Genomic DNA, 10049 nt, shown 5'->3' with positions numbered 1-10049 from the left:
GTGGATCTTAACCTCACCACATAATTGTGCAGCATTCAACTCTGGAGGCCTCTCTAATGCAACATCATTACTCCCTTTCCTGCCCTAAATAAATAACTCTCAAATATTAAGAAGGTGATAGGTTGGTATATCTGAGACACACATATGTAAGGCATTTATAAATTATATACGTAGGGAACTTCTTTCCCTTTTGATTTATATAAATGTAATACAACTACAGGATTAAAACATTTCAAACAAGACAGGAAGATATAATATGAAAAGCAAGTCACCCTCCCTCTACCCATTTCTAAAATGTAACTACTTTGTTGGGTATGTTTCCAGACAATTGTCATGCATACACACAAACAGCAAATGATGTGATGTTACACAAGCAACACCACATCGCGCACTTCTTACTAATGGGTGTTGGGTGCTCTTTCTTACTAGGGCATTTAGATCTACCTCACTTGTTTGAACAGTTGCTTTAGATGTATTTTCACTCATTTAAGAAATCCCATTGAGTCATTTTATTTATTTATTTTTATTTTTATATTCCCCATAAAATTGCGACCCCCATATTTTGACCCCAATCCCTCCCCTCCCCGCCCCCCTCCTCCAGAGAGTGTCTCTGGTTCATAGTTGTTTGTTGATTTTGATTTTTACTTTCTTATAGTTATTCTTTTTCCTGGTCCCTTATTTAAGTTTTCTAGATTCCTGCTATGAGTGAGACCATCCGGTATTTTTCTTTTTCTTTTTGGCTTATTTCGCTGAGCATGATCCCTTCCAGCGCCATCCATGTTGCTGCAAATTGCATGTGTTTATCTTTTTTGAATGCTGAGTAATATTCCATGGTGTATATGTACCACATAGAGAAACCCCACCAACTGGGAGAACATTTTTGCACACAACATTAATGATAAAGGACTGATCACAAAAATCTACAAAGAGCTGATGAGACTCAACAAAAACAAAGAAAATAATCCAGTCCAAAAATGGGCAGAAGAGCTAAAAAGAAACTTCTCTGAAGAGGAAATGCAAATGGCCAACAGGCATATGAAAAAATGTTCAACACCACTTGTAATCAGGGAAATGCAAATCAAAACTACCATTGAGTCATTTTAAATATGCACATTGAAACAGTTCAACACTTTACCCTTTAACTAAAACCTGGTTGTAGGGGCAGGAAGGACACAGGGCAGGTTTTCTGATCCAGCAGACCGGGTGAAGGAGGAGTCAGAGTCCTCAGTGGCTTTTGCAGGTCTTTTATTTAGGTTTACCAGGCATACGGCAGGCAGGGGTGCTGGGGGGCCGGGAGGCTGGCAGGCCTCCCAGCCCCCAGCAAGTCCTCACTCTGGGCTCTCCGACCTTCTCTCACATTCTCTCTGCTCTTCTCATGGCTCTGTTTCTCGGCTTCTGCTGGCCGAGACACCGCCCGTGACACCACCCTTAAAAAGCCCAGTCTTAGCCCAGGTGAATCCCATCTACCTATGCCCACACCCTACTCCAGGTGCCGGCCATCAGGCATGCATTCGGGACCGCAGGGTTCCGTCATCCATCCTAATGGTGGGAGGGCAGAAAAGCCTGATAATTTTTACCTTACCCTACACTGGTGAAATATGTTAAATGAATAGGGAACAGGCTGAGCTAGGAGCCTGCCTCACTAAGACATCATCTGTTCTCATGGTTGATGAGAACTCAGATGTTTCCTGGAATCTCAAAGACCTTCAGTCACTAGTTCCCAATTTCTTCACTCAGATCATGGGATTTTAAAAAAATTTATGGAAGCTTCATATTGAAGTATAATATATATACCAAAAAAAATCTAGATCCCTTCCACTTTTGAATATAGATGCAAAATTCCTGAAGAAAACTTTGGCTAACTTTAACATAAGTATAACAACAAAAACAGATTATGTTTATACCAGGAACAAAAAGGATAATTTACAACAGACTATAGGAGAGAAATCATATATTATCTCAATTGATGTAGAAAAATAATTTCATATAGTTCAATATTTATTTAAAAATTTAACAATTTAGCAGGGATAAAAGTGGTTTTTCTTAATAAAATTCACCAATGACATATTTGTTATAGAAAATTGAAATATGTTCCATTTAAAACCTGGAATAAAACAAAGATATCTGCTAAAACTGCTACTAATGGTACTGAAATGCTAGTCAGAGACATAAATGAGAAAAAGCAATATGAGGTTAAGTATTAGAAAAAAATATATGAAACTATCAGTATTTTCAGATAAGTTCTTTTCCCTAGAAAAGTCAACAGGGTATAAACTATTAGATCTAATAAATAAGCTCAACAAAGTTGTCAGATATAAGCATAACCTATAAAAGTCAACACATTTCTCTACATCAGAAATAAAAATTATTCATAAAAATTTTTAAAAATTAGGAATACTTTTTTCTAGGGAAAAAAACTGAAAATTTTACTGACTACAAAAGATGAACATGAAAGGAGAGACATTTCATTTTCTTTGATGCGAAGATATAATATTATAAAGATCTCAATTCATTCTAAATATATTTATAAATTTAATACAATTCCAATCAAAATCCAAGGTGGATTTTTTAAAGCACAATATATTTTTTTAATTTTATTTTTATATTCCCCATACAATTGCAACCCCCTTATTTTGACTCCAATCCCTCCTTTCCCCTCCTGCCCCCATAATGTGTCTCTCGTTCATAGTTGTTTGTTGATTTTGATTTTTTCTTTCTTATAGTTATTCTTTTTCCTGGTCCCTTATTTAGGTTTTCTAGATTCCTGCTATGAGTGAGACCATCTGGTATTTTTCTTTTTCTTTCTGGCTTATTTCACTGAGCATGATCCCTTCCAGCTCTATCCATGTTGCAGCAAATTGCATGTGTTTATCTTTTTTGATTGCTGAGTAATATTCCGTGGTGTATATGTACCACATCTTCTTGATCCAGTCATCTATTTTTGGGCATTTGAGTTGTTTCCAAAGCTTAGCTATTGTAAATAGAAAGCACAATATAGTTCATCTAACATTTATACAGAAAATGAAGAGCATAAGGATATAAGTCAAACTCAAAAAAGAAAAGCTTGGGGATGCATCTTGCTCAATAGCAATATATTATTTTTTATATTGTGCTGCAATAACATTGGTTTACATCGTTGTTTCTATGTCACCATAGCACTCCCACCACCAAAGTACCCATAGTCCACCTTCATAGAATAGCAAGACTTTAACGTCTATAGATCTGCAGTAACCACCTTTCCATTTCTCATATAACTTGTGCTTTGGTTTTGTTTGATCAATCTAGTGAAGATTTTTCGATTTCATTGATCTTTTTCAAAAGCTTTTGAAAACACCGAGGTTTTGGCTAAATTGATTTTTTTCTCTTTTTTTCTATTGTATTGGTATCTGTTCTTTGTTCTTTCCTTATATGGGTTTACTTTATGCTTCTTTCTAGCTTCTTAGGTTGAATTTCAGATAAATGATTTTGAACCATTCATCTTTTCTAATATATTTAAAACTATATATTCCCACCTAAGCATTGTTTTTAACTGTATCAAACTTTGATGTGCTGTATTTTCATTAGTTCAAAATATAGTTCCCATTTGATTTCTCTCTATATTTCTGGACTGCTTAGATGAGTGTTGTTTATTTTTCAAATATTGGGGGGTTCAACAAATATGTTATTTCCAATTTAGATTAGTTGCAGTCAGAAAAAATACCCTGTGTTTTTAATCCTTTTAAATAAAAACAAGCTTTATGACCCAGAATATGGTCTTTTCTGATGAGTGTCCCATGTACACTTGGAAAGAATGTGTATTATGTTGCTATTGAGTGGAATTTTTATTATATATGTAAATCTATAACCTGTAAGCTATATATACTATGCTGGGAGCATAGGTTGATCAGACCATTGTAAGGAGTGTGTTTTTTGTGTGTATCTCCAATGACCCAACAACTTCACTTCACCTTATGTATTCCAAATAATTTCCTGAGCTGATCCAGGAAACATGCATTAGAAAAGTTTACTACAATGTTTTCTGTGGTGACAAGGAACAGTTTCCCATTTCAGATGCATCACTGAAAATGGCATAGTTGGCATGTGGCAGCTGTACTCTGTGGAGCCCAACGTTCAATATGGATTGACCTTAAAACCAAAATGTTTAATAACAAAAGAAACAAATAACACAATAGCACTTATCTAAATTAAAAATAGCTGGATACTAAGATAAGATCTGTTTTTCAGAATATAGAAATTATGCTCAGCATAGTTAACTACAGGTGGTGATGGGAAATTGGAGTACAGGATGGTGATAAAAAGGTTTTTTTAAAGTAAGTATAAATAACCAGAATCCAACATCAACTTAAGCAAATGATCAGTTAACATTAGCAATAGTGAGACAAACTGACATAATGTGCCTCCTAAAATGATATGCTAAGTAGCACACAATATGGTATTCTTGCCAAATATGCATAACCCAAATTTAAGCAGAAGGAACCACCACAGAAATCTAAATTGAGGGACACTGAAAAATAAATGACTTGTACTTTACAAAGATGTAAAAGTCATGAAAGACAAAGGCTGTCCCAGGTTACAGGACACTAGAGACATTACACGGGGTATCAGATTAAATCTTAACCCAGAAATAGGACAATAGTGAAATCTGAACAAGGTGTTTAGATTATTGTGTCATATCAATGTTATTTCCTGATTTTTATGACTATAGTTACCTAAGAGGTTAATGCCTGGGAAATTGGCAGAGTATATGAACACTGTATTTTTTTTTAATCTATTGTCTTTTTAATTGAGGTAATGTTGGCTTGTATCAGTTTATATTTTGGGAGTAGAGCGTCATCCTCCCTTCATGTGCGATCATGGTGCTCCCTCCCCATTCTGCTTACGCCCCTCACCTGGACTCCTCAGTTCCATCAGCTTTCAAAGGTTAGATTTTTAAAGTTCAATTTTCTCTGACCCTTTAATTTCTCTATATTCCACTTGTGACACTTTCCAGTATTTGTCTTTCTCCTTACCATAAAATTCACTCTTCAAGCCTACAACTCGGTGATTAGAATATTCAGAGTTGAACCATCACCAGAAGAGTAATTCCAAAAAGCCCAGGCACTCCATATTCCCCTCCTTCCTTCAGACCCTGGCAACCACTCGTGTCTGTCTAGACTGTGTCTGTCTAGACTTGCCTATTCTGGACATTTCATATAAATGGCATGATGTGATTAATATATGGCCTATTATGGTTGGCTTATTTCACTTAGTATAATGTTTTCAAGGTTCATCCATGTTTTAGCACGTATCAGTACTTTCTTCTTATGGCTGAGCAATATTCCATTGTAAGAATGTTGTCACTTCTTACCCATTCATCAGTTGATGAACATTGGGTTGTTTCCACCTTTTGGCTATTGTGAATAGAAGTAGTGTGGCTACGAACATGTATGTATACGTTTACATTTTTTTAAAAAATTATTTATTTATTTATGCATGTAAAAACTGAAGTGTAGACCAGAGGTGCGGAGGGTGATAAGATTCACCAGAGACAGAGCGGAGAACAGAACAGGCAGACTGACTGAAATACACTGCTGAGGGGAGCAGTGGGGAGACAGGAGAGGTCTGCTGCGCCATGTGGGTCAGCTCCCTGGCCAAGATTGAACTCTTGCCACATGGGTTGGCTATAGGTTGATAGCACAAGACTTTAACCCCTGAGCCACCAGAGAGGCCCAGTTTACATTTTTAAAGTATGTTTTCAATTCTTTGGGGTGTATACCGAGGAGTATACTTGTTTAATCATATGGTAACTGCTTAATTTTTTGAGACTTCCAAATTTTACCACAATAACTGCACCATTATACATTCCCACCAACACTGTTTTTGTGTTATCTTTTCAAGTCTGAAATTACTTTAAATTGAAAAGTTCTTTTTTAAAAATAACCAGCTCGCTGTGCCTCTTTTAGGAGGAGCCAACACACCAATGTTCATCCATTCCTTCCTGGGTCCCAGAGTGAGAGAAAATGTGAGAAAACAAGTTCTGTTCTTTTGCACCTTCAGAGCTATTTTGGGGATCAAGTAAATACTAGCACATTGGACTTCAGAGGGAAAAACTAACTAGAGAGTTCTTCACACCACACAGTCAAAGGGGCTCAAAGAGTGTCATGAGTATGGGAGTGAACACTCTCCCTTTGAAAATCATAACTTAGTATTTTATTTTATTGAGGTAATGCTGGTTACTTCTTTAAGAAATTTTTTTTAAGATTTATTTATGCATACAAGAACTGGGGGGTAGGCCAGAGATGAGGGGCGGGGGTGAGGATTCACCAGAGACAAAGTGGGGAACAGAACAGGCAGACTGACTGAAATACACTGCTGAGGGGAGCAGCGGGCGAGACAGGAGAGGTCTGCTCTGCCATGTGGGTAGCTCCCTGGCCAACCGGGGATCGAACTTGTGCTGCAGTGGCTGGCAATTGCTCCATAGCACCGAGACATTAACCCCGGCACCACCAGGGAGATCCCTGCTTACATTATGGTTGGTATTTTGGAAGTATAGGAGCACCTCTCAGATTTACTGAACATGACCATGTCACCCAGAGGTCTTTCTCACTCACTCCTCAAACAATGTCAAACACCTCAAGTGGAATGACTTTTTCTTCCTAGGGCAAGGACCTGTGGCTCAGGTACAGAACATTCGATGAACTGATTGATGGACAAGGAACCAAAAGAACCACACATGTCACACACACAAAAAAAAAAAACCACAATCTTTTAAAATTTCCAAGTCATTAGCTTTATTTTCACTGAATTCAGCATGGGATGACAAAAATGCATTTTATCACTACCATCAATGTACTACATACATTATGTTTGTGTTCCTCATATCCATATTTTTCTTTTTAAAAAAATTTTATCTGTTTTTGCATAGAAGAACTGGTGTGTGGGCCAGAGGTGCAGGAGGAGAGACAGACTGGGGAGCAAAACAAGCGAATTTCCTGAAATACACTGCCGAGGGGAGCAGGAGGCGAGACAGGAGAGGTCTGCTACGCCATGTGGGTCAGCTCCCTGGCTGGGGATCGAACTCAGGCTATCATGGTGACAGTGCTGAGACTTAACCCCTAGGCCACTGGGGAGGACCCTCCTCATATTCATATTCTACTTTACATCTGCTAATCCATATTAATCTAAAATACATGATTTCTTACTATAAATTTCCAGTTCATAACATAGCCAAAGGTTTATAACCCTCCCTAAAAAGTTATTGAGAATGGAATAGTTTACATTATAGGTTGTTGTTTTTTTTTTAACATTTAGAGAATTAAATTCATTTACCAGGAGACAAGCAAAACCTAATGTAAAAATAGTTTTTTTTTTCAGAAATTATTTCCATTCTTTCTTTCCCTTTCTCATGCAAATTGATGTTTTATCTTAAGAAGTTCTCTGTAATTCCATAAGAAAGCTGCTCGTCTTATAGTTTCATTAAAGATGGTCAAATAAGGTAAAAAAAAAAATCCAGTAAACTAAATTTCAGAGTTCACTTTCAAGGAGCAAATGATGGGTTGGGATGTTTGGAGAGTGAGAGATACAGATTCTGCTGAGACTGAGAGTCATTCACAAAAGTTAGGGGGATATGACAAAGGGGGAAAAAATAAATCAGGTTCTGCAGCTGGACAAGAAGCCAAAGTGAGTAGGAATGATAAGGTAGCAGGACAGGGTGATTAGGCCCACAGGTGCTACGCCTTCTGTAGTGATTATGAAAGGAAGTCAAATAATAATTAATAATAACAGATGTGATGGTCAATCTTTGAGAACTGAGACAGAAAGCAGGAAGGATGGCATTACACCCTGTCTCCTTCAGTTTCCTAGGCTGGTGTATTTGACCACCTTGGATGAAACCCTAACAAAATCTTTCTTTGCTATGGTGATCAGCTTTCATGGTGTCCTGTTTCTGCACTCTGTTCAAAGATAAATCCCACTGGCTTATGCATCCCAGAAAACAATTATTCCAAAACATTGATGAGCAGACCATGGAGAATATGTTTCCAGGTAGCCTGAAACCCAGCAGACAATGTAGCTGTTGTTCATTAAACACAGAAATCTACATTGTATGCCAGGTTCATGCCCCAGACCTGGAGGCTGGGCCTGCAAGTCCTCCCCTCATACGATTTCAACACAATTGTCTGCTGCAATAAAAGTTTCTGATATTTATCATCTTCAACCCAGGTAAAAGACAATCACAAGTCAGAATGCACTGCTGCCTCTTCCACAAGTAAAATTTCCTTTAACTGTCATAGCATCAAGTTGTTATTATATAGTCATCAAGTTATTTTGTGAATGCCATCTAAAAGTCAAGAGATGAAAAAGATGGATGTAATTATATGAGCTGGATGGATGGGTTGAAATAGGTCAATAGGTAGATGGTTTTGTGGCCAGATGACAGATGACAGATGGAGGGAGGAAGGAAGGGAGATATAGATAGATAGATAGATAGATAGATAGATAGATAGATAGATAGATAGATTGACAGTAGACATAGGTAGATAAATAGTTTGGTGAGTAATATTTTCCATAGGTGGAAGAAAAAGGAAAACAATCCATGGATAAAATATTCAGATTCCTTCCCATTGTGGTGTTGAAATCAAATATACTTCATCATTAATAAAACTGTGATTGTTCCTAAGTGGCAGCTAGTAACAAGACTTACCATCCCAGAACTTAACTCTGCGTGTGTAAATCAAGATAAAACTTTCAATATTAAGGACTGCCAAATGGCCTTGCTCAAGGACACCAAGAGAACTAGAAGATGCCATCAGAGACCCAGTAGCCAGATGTAGCTGCTGAATACAATAGACAGGATCTACACTGGCTACTGAGCCATTGAGGGCACCACACATTCCAGTAGCTATATGATCAGCAGCTTTCTGGGGAGGGGCTCTGTGGAAGGAAAGAGAAGTCATTAATCCAGGACACTTACATGGAAATGGTATCAAGGTATTTCAATTGAACATTTACTTTATTTGATTATTTTCTTTATTCATATTCCCAAGCATGCAGTTGAAAACAACATCTAGATTGATTTACTTATTCAACACATATTGAATAGTGATGTTCAATAATGTGCCAGATACTTTCTCAGACCCTGGAGATCCAGCAGTGAACAAAGATGAAATCCCCTGCCATTCTGGAGTGTTCAAGGTTGTGAGGAAATCTACAATTGATTAGTTGATGTGTTTTTCAGTAAAATGGAATATGGAATACAAAAAATAAGCAAGCAATACACACAAAAAAAAACAATTTACCATTTTTTGTGTGTCCATGGAGCACTTTTATTTGCTTTATCCCACTTTAATTTGGGTAATCCAGCAGTGATACCCATATGCAAAATAAATGGCAGTAAAGAAATTGTTTCCTATAAATTGGGGAAGATATACTTCTGCCAAATGTCTAAAATGCCAAATAAAAAAATGCCACAAAATATTCACAGCAAGAGCAGTCCAGTATGTCAATTCTACGCTTTCCTGTCATAATGCAACATAGGTGCAAAAAATTGAGAATCAATATCTTCCTATTTATTCATGCATTCATCCCAGAAATGCCTATTGAGTGTTGCCTCCACACTTTATTCCAGGAACTGGGGGTGTATCACTGAATAAAGTCCCTGCATTCATGGAAGGAAGAGCCTAAGATTTCAGGTGCTGGTAGGGAAAGACAAAAACGTGGTCAGGGAAGCCTGCATGTGGGCACAGACACTAAAGCAGATCCCTGCAGGAGGTGAACTGTGCACACACCTGGGGTGAGAAGGAACACTCCAGGGCGAGAGGCAAGAGTCAATGGCCCCAAAGCAGGACACAGCCTGGTGTCTGGCAGAAGGCATTCTTACATCAGCATATGCCTACTGTGGCCAATTACTGTTTTCAACTCTTATAATTATTCTAGAACACAAATGTCTTTGCAACTTTGCTCCAAGTATATAACATTTCAGAATCCGACCTTTTAATGAATTTCAAATGCTTCGGCTATCACTTAGAAAGGATTATCATCAAATGGAAAGCTTTATTTAGAACTTTAAATTT

At 37.5% G+C, this 10049-nt stretch overlaps 1 long non-coding RNA gene across 1 annotated transcript in view; it reads right to left on the bottom strand.

Moving 5' to 3' along the window:
• Positions 1-8864: 8864 nt before the first annotated feature.
• Positions 8865-10049, bottom strand: part of LOC119246206 (uncharacterized) — an 84991-nt gene continuing 83806 nt past the window's right edge. The window contains exon 8 of the long non-coding RNA XR_008552016.1: positions 8865-8910. This is a non-coding gene — a long non-coding RNA (uncharacterized LOC119246206). The remainder of the gene's footprint in view (positions 8911-10049) is intronic.

Source organism: Talpa occidentalis, unplaced genomic scaffold (assembly GCF_014898055.3).
Source record: "Talpa occidentalis isolate TD23 unplaced genomic scaffold, MPIMG_talOcc4v2.1 talOcc4.15, whole genome shotgun sequence".
NCBI classification, from domain to species: domain Eukaryota; kingdom Metazoa; phylum Chordata; class Mammalia; order Eulipotyphla; family Talpidae; genus Talpa; species Talpa occidentalis.
The sequence above is the reverse complement of the archived record's forward strand: the minus strand, read 5'-3'. Positions and strand labels throughout refer to the sequence as shown.